The sequence below is a fragment of the Bos mutus genome, chromosome 14 (assembly GCF_027580195.1).
Source record: "Bos mutus isolate GX-2022 chromosome 14, NWIPB_WYAK_1.1, whole genome shotgun sequence".
NCBI classification, from domain to species: Eukaryota; Metazoa; Chordata; class Mammalia; order Artiodactyla; family Bovidae; genus Bos; species Bos mutus.
The window spans coordinates 8,584,295-8,599,827 of NC_091630.1; the positions used below are offsets into that span (position 1 = coordinate 8,584,295).

At 39.0% G+C, this 15,533-nt stretch overlaps 1 protein-coding gene across 3 annotated transcripts in view; it reads right to left on the reverse strand.

Annotated features, from left to right (window-relative positions):
- Nucleotides 1-7,231, reverse strand: part of C14H8orf88 (chromosome 14 C8orf88 homolog) — a 36,712-nt gene extending 29,481 nt beyond the window's left edge. For all 3 annotated transcript variants that reach the window (XR_011466841.1, XM_070382817.1, XM_070382816.1), the window contains exon 1: nt 7,084-7,231. The gene's annotated coding sequence lies outside the window, so the exon portion shown is untranslated. The remainder of the gene's footprint in view (nt 1-7,083) is intronic.
- Nucleotides 7,232-15,533: the final 8,302 nt, after the last annotated feature.

Consider the following 15,533-nt stretch of genomic DNA (forward strand, 5'->3'; position numbering starts at 1 on the left):
CATGGACATGGGGAGAGGGGAGGAGAGGGTGAGATGTATGGAGAGAGTAACATGGAAATTTACATTACTATATGTAAAAATAGATAGCCAACGGGAATTTGCTGTATACTTCAGGAAACTCAAACAGGGGCTCTGGATCAACCTAGAGGGGTAGGGTGGGGAGAGAGATGGGAGGGAGGTTCAAAAGTGAGGGGAAATATGTGTACCTATGTTTGATTTATGTTGAGGTTTGACAGAAAACAACACAATTCTGTAATGCAATTATCCTTCAATAAAAGAACAAAAGAAAAAAGGACCAAAAAAAAATAGAACTTACAATAAAAAAAAAACACGACATTCATTTGAAGGTAACTATTTTATAAATTAAAGTGGAAAACACAAACACAAAACAAGAATTTAAAACAACCTGCAACAACCAGAGACCCATTTCAGCATCTCTCACAATTGAATATTCCCTCTTTAAAACATTTTCCTCCCTTAACTTCCCTCTTTTCTATAGGTTTTGTTTCCTATTTCTTTGACTGTCTCTTTTAACTTCCTTAGATGATTCCTATTTTTCTCCAGTTAAATTTAGGAATTAGTCCAAATTTGGCTTTGATTCTCCTAGCTATTTTCATGACTGCAACTACCTATCTACATAATAAGTATGCCGTTACTTACACATCCACGTCTACCTCTCTTTTTAAATAATGTGACATAGGTAAATGGTTTACTGTGCATGACACATGGGTGTTGGCTTCTGTTCCTATTATTAATAATTCAGGAGGTGATGAATGATCACCTCCTGAGTGTATTATTATTATATTAACTATCTAATTGCCAAAAGATATTCCCATGTATATCTTATAGTAGGTACCTTAAATTCAACATATCCAAAATTAAATTCATTACTTTGACTCCAAAGATGTCCCTCCTGTTGTATTCCTTAAATTTATCTAAATTAGAGCCCCTCACCATAATCAGTCTCTAATTCCATTCTATTATCAAAATATCACTCAGATCTATTTTCTTTACTCCTACCACTACTCTTTTAGTCTCCCAGTAGTTCCTACTATATCTCCCTGAACACCTAGTCTGATTTAATTAAATACTGCCTTTCCCTATGTACCTCTTTACCTGAGACAAAATGAATATGGCCACATCACGGCATTTAGAGAACACTGTACTATACTATATACTAAACTATGATGGCTGATTTATCTTCCATACTAGCAAAGCGAGGGACAGATTCTTCTCAAAGTGAGGAACAATATTTTCATTCCTCCTGTGTCCCTTGCAACTAACTCAGTACTTGGACTGGATCCAAAGTAGGTGCAAAACAAGCACTTGCTGAACAAATGGGAGAATACAGCTTCTTCTCTCTCCAAATTATGATCCCTTTACACACATATCTGCTTCAAAAACTTTAGTTCCCCATCACCTGCTGAATTATTAATAGAAACATGAGCCAACATCCACGTTTCATGCACAGTAAACCATTAACTATGCCACATTATTTAATATTCAGAACAACTTTATAAATCAGGCACTATTAATCGTTAGAGCTCAGGTCTTGGGTCAGCCTACCTGGGTTCTTATCATAGCTCTACCACCTAGTTATATAATTATGGAAAATAATAACCCCTACCTCCTAGGTTTGAGGACTACACAAGAAAATCTGTATAAATCATTAGCACAATGCCCACTACATCATAAGAGTTCAATAAATGTTAGTTTTATGATTTTTTAAACCTCATTTTCCAGATAATGCTTAGAGAAATTAGGTAATTTGCCCCAGCTCATGAGTCTAGAAAGTGGCATATACGCTCATCCCCATGCTTCTAGACGGAACACCCTTCAGTCAAGCTAGCTGCTCCCTCTCTTCCCACCGCTGACACAGGCAGAACTGTCCAGGTTTCAATAAGCACCCTTCTTTTATGTTCACAAAGCACCCTTGTGCCCTCTTCCAGTGTGGTTTTTATTACATTAGCTGACTATAAAATCATAGCTCCATCACTTTCTCTAAGAGCTAGCACAGCATCTAATATACAGCATCTAAGGGCTGCCACAGCATCTAATATACACTACATGTTCAATAAATTGTTGAATTCATAAATGTTATTATGTTTCACCATTTATCTATAAACTCAGGTTTTCTGGTGTTTCCTTACTCTTTCAGCTGCTCTTCTTCTTTCAACAGTAACATTAAATAAAATAGTTCATGTGAAGTTCTCTGTGTGGGCTTACTCGCTCAGTCCTGTCTGACTCTTTGCAACCCCATGGACTGTAGCCACCAGGCTCCTTTGTCCATGGGGTTCTCCAGGCAAGAATGCTAGAGTGGGTTGCCATGCCCTCCTCCAGGGGATGTTCCCAACCCAGGGATTGAACCCAGGTCTTTCACATTGCAGGTGGATTCTTTACCATCTGAACCATGAGGGAAGCCCAAAAATACTGGAGTGGGTAGCCTATACCTTCTCCAGGCGAACTTCCTGACCCAGGAATCCAACCGCGGCCTCACACATTGTAGGCAGATTCTTTACCAGCTGAGCTACCAGGGAAGCTCAGATGAAGCTCACATGAAGTTCTCTAGTTCCTAACAAATGGTTGATAGTAAAATAACAAGAACAGTAACAACAATAATGATTTTCTTTCTTTTTCCAGTGGCCCATATTATATTTTGACTATTAATTTTTCTAAAATATATCATACAAAAAATCTATTATAAGCCTAATTGGTTAGACAATTGAAGTAAAAAAAAACTGACTTTGTGTATCTTAGTAGCTACAACACAATCAGTTTTACTAAATACATCTGTACATTTAAATGCCTATTTAATGAAAATTTTCTGATGTTTGAATGGATCACAAGTTTTCCAAATTTTGATGCCTATCAAGATGAAGTCAAAAGTAAAACTCCACCAGATTTTCACTTAATTTTCCAGAAACTGATTGTAACCATATGATCTTGAGCAGAAGCTGGTCTAAGCGACCTTTTCCCTAAGTATAAAATGGGGTTAATCACTTTTTTACACACCAAAGAAATGCTTTCATCTAATTCCTTTGGACATAATTCAAGTGTTAAAGTCATAAATTTATAAACAACCTCTCAAAGTTAGCAATGATAACTAAGCACAAAATAGTTACTTTTTCTTGAAGTTTGGAGTCAAGCAAATCTGACACAAAGAGCTGATTCACTGGAAAAGACCCTGATGCTGAGAAAGACTGAAGGAGGGAGGAGAAGGGGACGACAGAAGATGAGATGGTTGGATGGCATCATTAACTCAATGGACATGAGTTCAAGCAGACTCTGGGAGACAGAGGACAGGGGAGCCTGGCATGCTGCAGTCCATGGGGTTGCAAACATTCAGACACGACTGAGCAACTGAACAACAACCCAAGTTAGCACCCATCTAGACTTGTAATGAGTATGTTAACTAGTATTTCAGCATGGTGATTAACAACCTTCTAAACAAAACTAATGCTGTATGTATTTGTTGACATTACAACTTTGATATAATAGGAAACCCAAAAAGCATATGAAGAAAAAAAACCACTTTATTGATTGAATATTTTCTATGTGAAAGAGATATTTTAACATGGACCTAAAAGCAATCTGTCATTATTTAATATGTATCCTAACCATTTAAATTAGGACCCTAATGTCAATATTAGTAGTATTAACTTTCCATCCTATTCCCCATGAAAAGAATACAATAGACTACTTTGGCACACACTTTTTTTTCATTGCTCAGCTGAAATTGAGTTGGTAGGTTGTAAAGTGTATTCCAGTTGCTGAGCAAAGCAAATCCACAGTATTCAAACTAGGGATTTTCAAGAGTTTAGGAGTTACAGAACTATTATATGAGTTTGCAATACAATAAATAAACAACAAAAAAAACCCCACCAAAGATATTTCTGTACCCACCTACCCTTTCCCCTTTCAATCTGTAGTAGGAAAACTACTACAAATTGAGAGGCCTGGCGGGCTACAGTCCATAGTGTCGCAAAGAGTCAGACACGACTGAAGCAATTTAGCAAGCATGCACTCTTTCAATTTGTAGTAGAGAAACTACAGCAAAGTCTCCAGATACAAATTCACATCTGATACAATATTCTATTCAATACGATTTTTTAAAAGTAAACTATGCCTGCATAGAGACTGTGATATTATAGGAAATAAGTTTTGGATGCATACTACATAACAGCATCATATCTTAAACAGTGTTATTAATGGAAAGGCAAGTACTTATATAATAAATAAGCAATTATTATTGTAAAACTGATCAAGTATCATAATGAAGGACAGGGCTCCACAAACCAAAGCTTAATTCTCTTAATTCTTAATTAAGAATTAATTCTCTTAAAAATTTTCTTAATTCTCTTAATTTTAATTGTGTTAAAAATAAAGACAGCTGAACTACAAAATCAGTATGTAAAATAACTTCAGTCTTTAGCAAACTCTAATGTAGAATTCCAAGTTTCCTTTTGGACCTTTCCTTTTGAAGCTACCGGTCCTACCTGCTGCTACTGCTAAGTCACTTCAGTCATGTCCGACTCTGTGTGACCCCATGGATGGCAGCCCACCAGGCTTCCCCGCCCTGGGATTCTCCAGGCAAGAACACTGGAGTGGGTTGTCCTACCTAGTGTAGGCATTTATGATATCAAGTGTTACAAAGAACAGTTGTAAAAAAACATAATCCTACCTACACCACTGGGTAGCAAGCAGTGGGTCTGTCATACAGTTGTCTTTGAAATGTAAATATAGTTTTGTGGTATAAATATTTCTTTAAGAACATTTTGATCCAATATCTCAAAAATTAATAATATTAACTAACACATGCTGAGAAATGGTTACTATTTTTCAAGTTCACACATATTTAACAAATCATCTTAGAATGATTTTTAATCGTTTTATGCCCATTTTTTAAAGAATTTTAATCATAAATGGGAGCTGAGTTTTGTCAAAGGCTTTTTCTGCATCTATTGAGATAATCATATGGTTTTTATCTGTCAATCTGTTAAAATGGTGTATCACACTTATTAAGGCCAAGTGATATGAATAGAACACTGGTTTGCAAGTCAGGAAATCCATATCACTGCTATTCTACATCTAGAATACTAACTATATCTTAGATTATTTCTTTTTTAAAAAAATATGTTGAACTAAATATGAATCCCAAGGGCCCACCAACTCTGAAATTATAAATTAACCTAAAATTTTCTAAAATATAGTACTATGAGATAATAAGCATATATACTGATCAGATGGGGTACAATTTCATTACCCAATATATGCTTTTCTTAATTAAAACTTCATTTTTATGAGATCTTACTACATATTAAATGCTTTACATATACTATCTCATTTAATTTTGAGCCATACATTAACTGTTGCAGAAACTCATTATTAGTTACTTTACAGATGAGAAACCTGAAGCTAAGAAAAAGAGAAATGCACAAGTTCACACAGTTCGTAATGGGTAGAAATGCGGTTCTGACTGTAAAGTTCATGCTGTCATCTCTAAATTTGTGTGTTTGGCAAGTAAAACACAACTGACTCTCCACTACTCCGTGTGGATGGACAGTACTTGTGTGGAAAAAATTTATGAGAAGGAACATTTACATGTATAAAACCTTCTGAATAAGTTGATGTGTGCTAATAATTTTCATTTCCTCAATTTTCAATTTTTTTTAGACTACTAAATATATTATGGGATTAATATGCTTTCCTCATTCTGCAGACATGGTACACTGCCATTCTAATCCATTAGATACTATACTTACTACCTACTATACTTAGAAACAGTATTATACTTAAAATATACAACTTAAATGCTAGATTTCTTTAGAAACTGCTGATGGTTTTGCTGTAATTAAGAGATAAGAGCATATAAAATTTAAGAAATATGCTGAGAGAAGTGAAAAGAACATGCTTTCATTTATCTCATGTATATTTCCCATATAGGATTATGTAAGATTTAATCTCAGTTTTCAACTTCAAAATACCTTTTACAAAGTTATGATTTCTTAAAGCCAAATGCTGATGTAATTAAGCAGCATAAACTGATTATGGAAAATACAGAGGACTAAAGGATAAACTAATCGTGACTTGAAAGACGTTTTATATTCCACAAACTAGGTTGTCATTATTTAGAACAATTAAATATCAAATATTTAAACTGAAATATCAAAAAATTATAAGCCAAGAGTGTCCTGTTTTCTGTTTCATGCTTTCTGACAAAAAATTTTTTTTTCCTATGAAGCATCTTTTAACACAAACACAATTTAACATTTAGGTGGAATAAATTGTCCAGGTAATGCGTGTTGGTGGTTGTCATAACTGAGGTAACTGTCCTTTTTCATAGTTTTTTAGTTTTGCGAAAATATCAGCAACTATAAATTTTTGATAAAATATTATGTTGTACATCTGAAACTAACAAAATGTTGTATGTCAACTTTCGTAAAAACGCGCATCCTTACATACAAGTTGCACAGAACATCTTCAAATACGGTTCATTAGCCATTTGACTTTCTTCTGTGAAGTGACCACATATGTCTTTGGTTTCTTTATTCTTACTGGGTTTTCTTTTCTTACAGAATATAATTTCGTGTAATTAATTATTCGTTTGCTCTTTATTATTAATAAAAACAACTAAAGTAATCTCAAAAACAAACTGTTGGTCACGTTTAGTACGGACGATGCCAGGACACGGGAAACAGTCTTCAAACCATCCCACTTGCCTATCACCAGGTCGTGGGGCGCGGGTCCATACACACTTACTTCTGGGGGCATTTTGTTTGTTTTATTTTTATCAACATTCCTTCAGCAGTCTAACTCCCCGGGCCACTTGCTTCTCTCCCGCTTTCCCCCGCCCCAGCCCCCGCGCCTTTCCTGCCGACCTGCCCGCCCACTTTGCGTCCTAAGAGCCCCATCTTGGGGACCCTGTGGAGGCCTTGCCCGACTCGTCCCAGACCCCAGCCAGTTCTCTCCCCGTCACCCCAACTTCCCCCGTGTCCGTCCTCGGAGACGGCGCCCACTCGCCGCCTCACTCCCCGCGGTCCTGATTTCTGCTCGCCTCGCAGCCCGTCCTCCCCGGCAACCTACCGCCTGAAGATCCTGGAGGGTTCGGGGCCGGCAGCCGCGTCGCGGCGCTCAGTCCAGACACGACTGTGGAGCGCCGGGGGTGCCCGTCCGGGAACGGCTCCGGCGGCTCGCTCGAGGCCGCGATTGGCAGCCGCGGGGGTGGGGCAGACGGCGGCCCCCAGAGGCGCGGGGCGCGCGCGGGGCGGAGCCTCGGGCGCCCGACCTACCGCGCTGCCGCAGTCGGGCGGGAACTGAACCGTTAAACTGGCTGCGCGCGTTTTCCTGGACGTACGGGGCGCGAGGGGCCGAAGCTGCCCCCTTTGGAGGTCGCGCCTGGCGACGAGGAGGCCGCGGGAGGCCTCTCTGAGGTGCTGACGGGCTCTCCCTGGACGGGGCGTGCCCGCATGAACAGCCTTCAGGACCCCAGCCGGCGGTCCGACCTGCCTGAGACGGGGCGGGGGCGAGGCAAGCCGCCGGCTCCGGGGGCCGGGCGGGGGCTCCAGGCCGCTTCTGTGAGCCAGGCCGCCTCTGTGAGCCAGGCCTCGGGCGCGCTGACGACTGTGCCCCTTCCGCGTCAGAGCGGCCGGTAGGCCCCGTGGGCGCTGCCCGCGCTGCCCCTGCCCTGAGTCTAAGCAGTGCTGAGATTAGGGCGGTCAGGGAGTAAGGGACATAGTTAACTTCAGACAGGCGTACACAGCTCACACAGATCGCCATCTTGAAGGAACAAAACTGGTTGAAGCGACTTCATCTGAATCCGAATCCTCTTTTTAATCACCTTTATTCTCTTCACTCATATTTTTCACCGTTGTTTTTGAGAGTCCCCCTTTTGGTCCTTTCACTCTGCTAGGGGACGTGGAGGCAGAACACGGGTGAATAGGAAAATTCCTGTCATTACCCAGCTCACAATCTGGTGGGCCATGGGCCGTGTATGCCACGTATTGGAATAGATTAAAGTTGGGAGCATAGTGCAAGGAATGCCTGAATTGACTCTTAGGCTTGGAATGTCAGCTGTTTTCTAAGCAGCTTATGCTTGGTTTGTTGCGGCTGGGGGAGGAAGGCGAGAAGAGATGGTTCAAAGGGAAAAGAAACCTTGCCTAGTAAGCAGTAGTTGGAGTTGGGGGAAACAGCAGTGGGGAAAGAAAACAAGTTTTCTGTTTGAATCTTTCATAGCTTACCTTTTTGAATACTCGGGAAAGGTCATTCTTACAGCACAACGAAGGGAAGATTTGGGAGGGAGTGTAAGGTATAGCAATATTTGTTGAGGAAAAATGCATAACACGAGAGTTGCGAGTGAAGTTTTATTTGGGGCAATATGAGAACTACAGTCCAAGAGTCAGCACCTCAGATAGCTCTGAGAAACTGATCTAAAGAGGGAGGGAGAAAAGATAAGTCTATATGTGATATTGGTAAACGGAGTGTATGCAATCAAGCACATATTTTGGTATAGAAAGTTCCTGCTGGTCTCATGAAGCTTCTGCTAGTCACGAAAAACAATTGTCACCATGAAGGATATTAGTGCTTTTCTAAATGTGGGGAAATATATTGAGCTCATAAGGTCAACTCCTGAGAATTTCTGTCTAAAGATCTGTTCTGCCAGTTTTCTGGAGCATAGAGTGCCTCATTTCTGCTTTCCACCCTGAATTTCTTCAGAAGGTGTTGAAGGTCAGCTGCAGCAGCACATGATTTAATCCCTGTAGAAGTAGGTGGCAAGCACCCATGACAAATGCCAACTTGTGGTTGACATATTAGGCCACAGAAGTCTTCCTCAGGAGTGTTTGCAATAACTCTGTCAGCTTAAAAAATATTCACAATCTAAAAGTTGAGAGTTATGTTTTATTTGGTGGGACTTTTTAGGACTTCAGCCCAGGAGACAGCATCTCAAGTTGCCCTGAGAGAACTGCTCTGTGAAGTTGGGGTTGGGGAGGAGTCAAGTTATATAGAACTTTGCAACCAAAAGCAGGTGGTCTGAATATCAGAAATATGTTTGTGAATTAAAGAAAACCAGATATCCCAAGTTAAGGAATTTAGTGCTTTTCTATGTGTGGTAAGATGCAAGAGTCTGGGATCACTGAAATCATTCCTTTCATATGCATCTCAGCTATTTGGGGCCAGTATCCTGTGTTTTTCACATCCTGACTTCCTCTAAGCTCACCGTAGGGAGTGGCTACAGCCTGATGGCTGCCAGATCACAGGTATTAGTCTTCTTGTGTACCATTAGGGCTCAGGAATTTACATGTGGAAGGCCAGAATTGCTGATGACTGTAATATCGTTGGACTTCCCTCATGGCTTAATCTTTGTTTACTGTTATGGCAGGAAATACTCCATTTCTCAACTCCAATAGAAATAATGATATCTGAGATAAATAATGAAGTATAAGGGATAGATCTGAGAGATGTTGCTGAAGTGAAATCAACAGTTTTGTGACAGATTGGACAGAAGGATTGAGTGAAGAAGAAGAGAATCTATAGGGGTTTCTGAGTTGGGTGAACAAGTGAATAAGATAACAAGATGACATAAGATAGGGAACTCAAAAGGTAGAACAGTTTTGGGGAGGGAAATGATGAATTCAGATTGGAACTTGTAAACATGAAAGAACTTGTAAACATAAAAGGATAAGTTGAGTTTTTTATGTACACACAGAGAAAATATATACCCATATGTAAATAACATATACATACATGTTATAGATAAATTAGAACATTAAGAAAGGATGCTGATTAAGAAACATATCCATTCCAGAAAAAAGTATTTAGAAAGGGGACTCAAAAGGCCAGTAACCTCCAAAGGAGACTGTGTAAAGGCAAGCAAAGAAAACTTGACTAGAATGGTACAACTGGAGATGGAATGCCTCTTTGAAAAGGAATCATCTAAGCTAGAAGTGGATGCTGATATAGGACAGGAAAAAGGTATTTAGGAGAAAGGAAGTGTAGGTATTAATGTCCTGAGGTGAGAGAGAAACGAAGTTTAGCAGTAAGAAGAGAACAATAGTCTAAGAGTATAAATCAATAAGTAAAATATAGGTAGTATATGTAGCAGAAGCATTTACATGGAATACAGGTAGTATGAGGAAAGAATTCTGCTTGTGGGTGGAAGGAAGGAAAGTATCATGGAAGGGTTTACAGGGTGGGTAATGCCTTAGCACAATTTTCTGGGATAAAAAGGAGTTTACCAAGTTAGGGATATTCCTTGCAGGCAGAAAGACATGTCCAGAAGCATATAGAATTGAAATACCAAAAATATCAGTAATTCAGTACTGCAGAAACACAAAATACGAGACACTGCTAGGGTAGTGGTTCAATATTAGGCAGAGGAAGGGAAGAGCCTTTTATCTCTAAGGATGTGGAGAGATGCTGAAGGCCTTTAGGTAGGGTATGATAAGATCTTATGTGTATATGGAAAATTATCACCTAAGTGACTAATGTGGAAAATGGAGTGAGGAGAGGTACAGGCAGCAGGCAAGACAAAAACAGAAGCAGAGTGACCAGTTCAAATAGACTTTTACATGCAATGTTGATGAGAGCCACAATTAAGATAGGGGAGAAGCCATGAAGAAAAGTGCACACACTTTAGAGAACAGGGAGAGCTAATGGATTGTAGAGGGTGTGAGAAAGAAAAATGAAAATGGTGAGGCTAGTTGTTGATTTAGGCAGCCAGGCAGATCTCAGAAATAATGAAAAAATATTGTGAGTCCCCTGAGGAGGAATGAGATGAATCTAGAGGGTAGGTGAAGGGAAGGAACAAAGGGAAGATTAGATGAAAAACCACTGTAAGAGGAAGGGGATCTGCTGTGCAAAGTGTGGTAAGGGGCCTTAGGACTGAAGTTTTCAAATGGTAAATGTGGGAAATTTGCAGAGAGAACTGAAGACAGGTAAGCAATGTTGGAGAGTAATTGAAGGTAAAGATCAAAAATATGTAGTGGCATTTATCTTTGTGGTTATGGGATTCATTGATATATACAGATGACAGACTGGAATAATCAAGAAATTAGAAGTGTTAAAGGTGATATTTAGGAATGGCAGTACAAAGAGCAAATTTTGTAAGGACAGAGGACACATACGATCAGACAGAGCCTATCTATTAGTTTGGAGATGGAGTAGTTCTAAGTATGGGCACCCACGGTACAGCTACAGCAGTAAAAAGCAGACATGTAATGGAGATAAAGGTCATTGAACTTGAGGGAATCAAAGAACTGAGTCTAGACCAGAGTACTAGAGAAGCCATTCACATTGGTACTGAAGTCTGCATTATGTGAGAGTAAAAGAAGATCTGTGGATTGCAGACAGTAGGCAGAGAGACGCTTTTAAAGAAAGGAATCATATAGCAGATGTGTAGGAAAAGGCCAGAAAGCAATAAGGCATTGCATAACCTGAGGAATTCTCTACAAATCTCCTGAGCTTACTCTTGATAAAGGCTTAATTACTAATAAAAATTTAATGCATTTTCTTCAAGATTATTTAAATACCAAATACTTGAAGCCAATGGTATATTCGGTGTAGAATATCAGACACTGTAGCAAGGTTTTTCAGAAATTATTTGAATGCTGGGAATTTATAGTAGTTCTATATCCAGACATTACACATAAGCATAAGACATTTAAAAAGAGCAAAATCTGTGATCACTTCCTATTTAGTAAACTACCTTAAATGAGATTTAAGGTGAAGTCGCTCAGTCGTGTCTGACTCTGCGACCCCACGGACTGTAGCCCATCAGGCTCCTCTGTCCATGGGATTTTCCAGGCGAGAATACTGGAGTGGGTTGCCATTTCCTTCTCCATAGGATCTTCCCGACCCAGGGATGGAACCCAGGTCTCCCACATTGTAGGCAGATGCTTTACCGTCTGAGCCAACAATGAGATTTAGTTACACTTAAAAAACTGAAGACTGTCTCTGTGATAGATCAAAGACTCTTACTTGTTAAATTACAAACTGTACTCAGATCTTTAGCCTTATCTGAAATTTTAATAGGCTTTTTTTTTCCTGTTTTTCACATGATATTCCAACTTAAGGTCAAATGTAGGTACATGTATCAAACATAAAGAATCTTAGTATTTATTTAAATTTGAAACAGCATGTAAAATAAATATAAAAATTAATTTTTTAAGCATTTGGTGCTATTTAACAATCATTTAAATAAACTGCCATTACAGGAAAAAGAAGTTATTTTAATAAAAAATCATTGCAGGGACTTCCCTGGTGGTCCAGTGGCTAACATTCCATTTTCCCAATGCAAGGGGCCTGGGTTCGATTCCTAGTCAGGGAATTGGATTCCCACATGCCACAACTAAGTATTTGTATACCACAACTAAGTTAGCAGACTGCAACTAAAGATCCCAAGTGCTGCAACTAAGACTTAACAGAGCCAAATAAATATTTTTTAAAGAATAAAACAACTATAAAAACTCATTATATGTCAATTTCCATATATTTAATATGTAATATTCCTGTAATATTGGTTTTTACTATATGTATTTATTTTTTATAATTAACAAAATCACAGAAAAATTAGTAGGATTATGCTGTAAAGAACAATATTGCATAACAACCTGGAATGTTAGGTTCATGAACTAAGGTAAATTTGACATGGTCAAGCAGGAGATGGCAAGACTGAACATCAGCATCTTAGGAATCAGTGAACTAAACTGGATGGGAATGGGTGAATTTAATTCAGATGACCACTACATCTACTACTGTGGGCAAGAATCCCTTAGAAGAAATGGAGTAGGCTCATAGTTAACAAAACAGTTAAAAAAAATGCAGTTCTTGGCTGCAACCTCAAAAATGACAGAATGATCTTAGTTTGTTTCCAAGGCAAAATATTCAATATCACAGTATTCCAAGTCTATGCCCCAACCTCTAAGGTTGAAGAAGGTGAAGTTGACTAGTTCTATGAAGACCTACAACACCTTCTAGAACTAACACTAAAAAAAGATGTCTTTTTCGTCATAGGAGATGGGAATGCAAAAGTAGGAAGTCATGAGAAACCTGGAGTAGCTCGCAAGTTTGGCTTTGGAATACAAAATGAATCAGGGCAAAGGCTAACAGTTTTGTTAAAAGAATACACTGGGCATAACAAACACCTTTCTCCAACAACCCAGGAGAAAACTACACATGGACATCACCAGATGGTCAGTACTGAAAACAGACTGATTAGGCTCTTTGCAACCAAAGATGGAGAAGCTCTATATAGTCAGCAAAAAAAAAAGACCTGGAGCTAGCTAACTGCGGCTCAGATCATCAACTGCTTATTGGAATATTCAGGATTAAATTGAAGAAAATAGGGAAAACCACTAGGCCATTTAGGTACGATCTAAATCAAATCTCTTATGATTATATAATGGAGGTGGTAAATACATTCAAAGAATTAGATCTGGTAGACAGAGTATCTGAAGAACTGCGGACAGAGGTTTGCAACATTTTACAGGAGGTAGTGACTAAAACCATCCCTAAGAAAAAGAAGTGCAAGAAAGTTAAGTGGTTGTCTGAGGAGGCTTTACAAATAGCTGGGGAAAGCTGAGAAAGGCAATGGAGAAAGAGAAGTAAGTATAAAATTGAATGCAGAGCCCCAGAGAACAGCAAGGAGAGATAAGATTTTCTTAAATGAACAATGGAAAGAAAGAGAGGAAAACAGTAGAATAGTAAAGACTAGAGATCTCAAGAAAATTGGAGCCATTAAGGGAACATTTCATACAAGGATGGGCATGATATGGGATAGAAGTAAGGACCTAACAGAAGCAGAAGAGATTAAGAAAAGGTGGCAAGAACATACAGAAGTACTATACAAAAAAGGTCTTAATGACCAGGATAATCACAATGATGTGATAACTCACCTAGAGCCAGACATCCTGGAGTGTGAAGTCAAGTGAGCCTTAGGAAGCATTACTATGAACAAAGCTAGGGGAGGTTGATGGAATTCCATCTGAGTTTTGTCAAATCTTAAAAGATGATGCTGTTAAAGTGCTGCACTCAATCTGTCAGCAAATATGGAAAACTCAGCAGTGGCTACAGGACTGGAGTCTGTAAAACACTAAAAGGTGTTTTCATTCTAATCCCAAAGAAGGACAAGCTGAAGAAACTTCAAACTACCATATAACTGCACTCATTTCACATGCTAGCAAGGTTATGCTTAAAATCCTTCAAGTTATACTTCAGCAGTACATGAACCAAGAACTTCAGGTGTGCAAGCTGGGTGTTAAAGAGGCAGAGGAACCAGAGATCAAATTGCCAACATTATTGGATCATGGAGAAAGCAAAGGAGTTCCAGAAAAACATTTACTTCTGCTTCATTGACCATGCTAAAGCCTTTGCGTGGACCAAAACAACTGTGGAAAATTCTTAAAGGAATGGGAGTACCAGATCACTTTACCTGTCTCCTAAGAGACCTGTATGCAGGTCAAGAAGCAACAGTTAGAATTGGATATGGAACAACTGACTGGTTCAACACTAAGAAAGAATACAACAACACTGTATGTTGTCATCTTGCTTATTTAACTTACATGCGTAGTACACCATGTGAAATGCCAGGCTGGATGAATCACAAGCTGGAATTAAGATTGCCAGGAGAAATATCAACAACCTCAGATATGCAGATGATACACCCTAATGGCAGAAAGTGAAGAGGAGCTAAAGAAACTCTTGATGAGGTTGAAAGAGGAGAGTGAAAAAGCTGGCTTAAAACTCAACATTTAAAAAACTAAGATCATGGCATCTGGTCCCATCACTTCTTGGCAAATAGATGGGGAAACAATGGAAACAGTGACAGACTTTATTTTCTTGGGCTCCAAAATCCCTGCGGATGGTGACTGCAGCCATGAAATTAAAAGATGCTTGCTCTTTGGAAGGAAAGCTCTGACAAACCTGGACAGCGTATTAAAAAGCAGAGATATCACTTCACCAACATAGGTCCATGTAGTCAAAGCTATGTTTTTTCAGTAGTTATGAACAGACCTGAGAGTTAGACCATAAAGAAGACTGAATGCTTTTGAATTATGGTGCTAGAGAAGAATCTTGAGAGTCCCTTGAACTGCAAGGAAATCAAACAAGTCAATCCTAAAGGCAATCAACTTTGACTATTTCATTCGAAGGACCGATGTTGAAATTGAAGCTCCAATATGTTGCCCACCTGATGTGAAGTCAACTCATCAGAAAAGACCCTAATGCTGGAAAAGATTGATGGCAAAAGGAGAAGGAGGTGATGGAGGATGAGATGGTTAGATAGTATCACCTACTCAGTGGACATGAATTTGAGCAGACTCTGGGCAATAGTGAAGGACAGTGAAGCCTGGCATGATGCAGTTCATTGGGTCTCAAAGGGTCAGATACAAATAGCGACTGAACAATAGCAACCTGTACTGTTAAGATAAAATGAAATAAAATTAATAAAGTTTGATATAATAAAGTAAAAATTTTTAAGCTATAGTATTCTATTGTTTGTGAAATAAATATGTAGGACAAGTATTTTCTTCCCTTTCCAG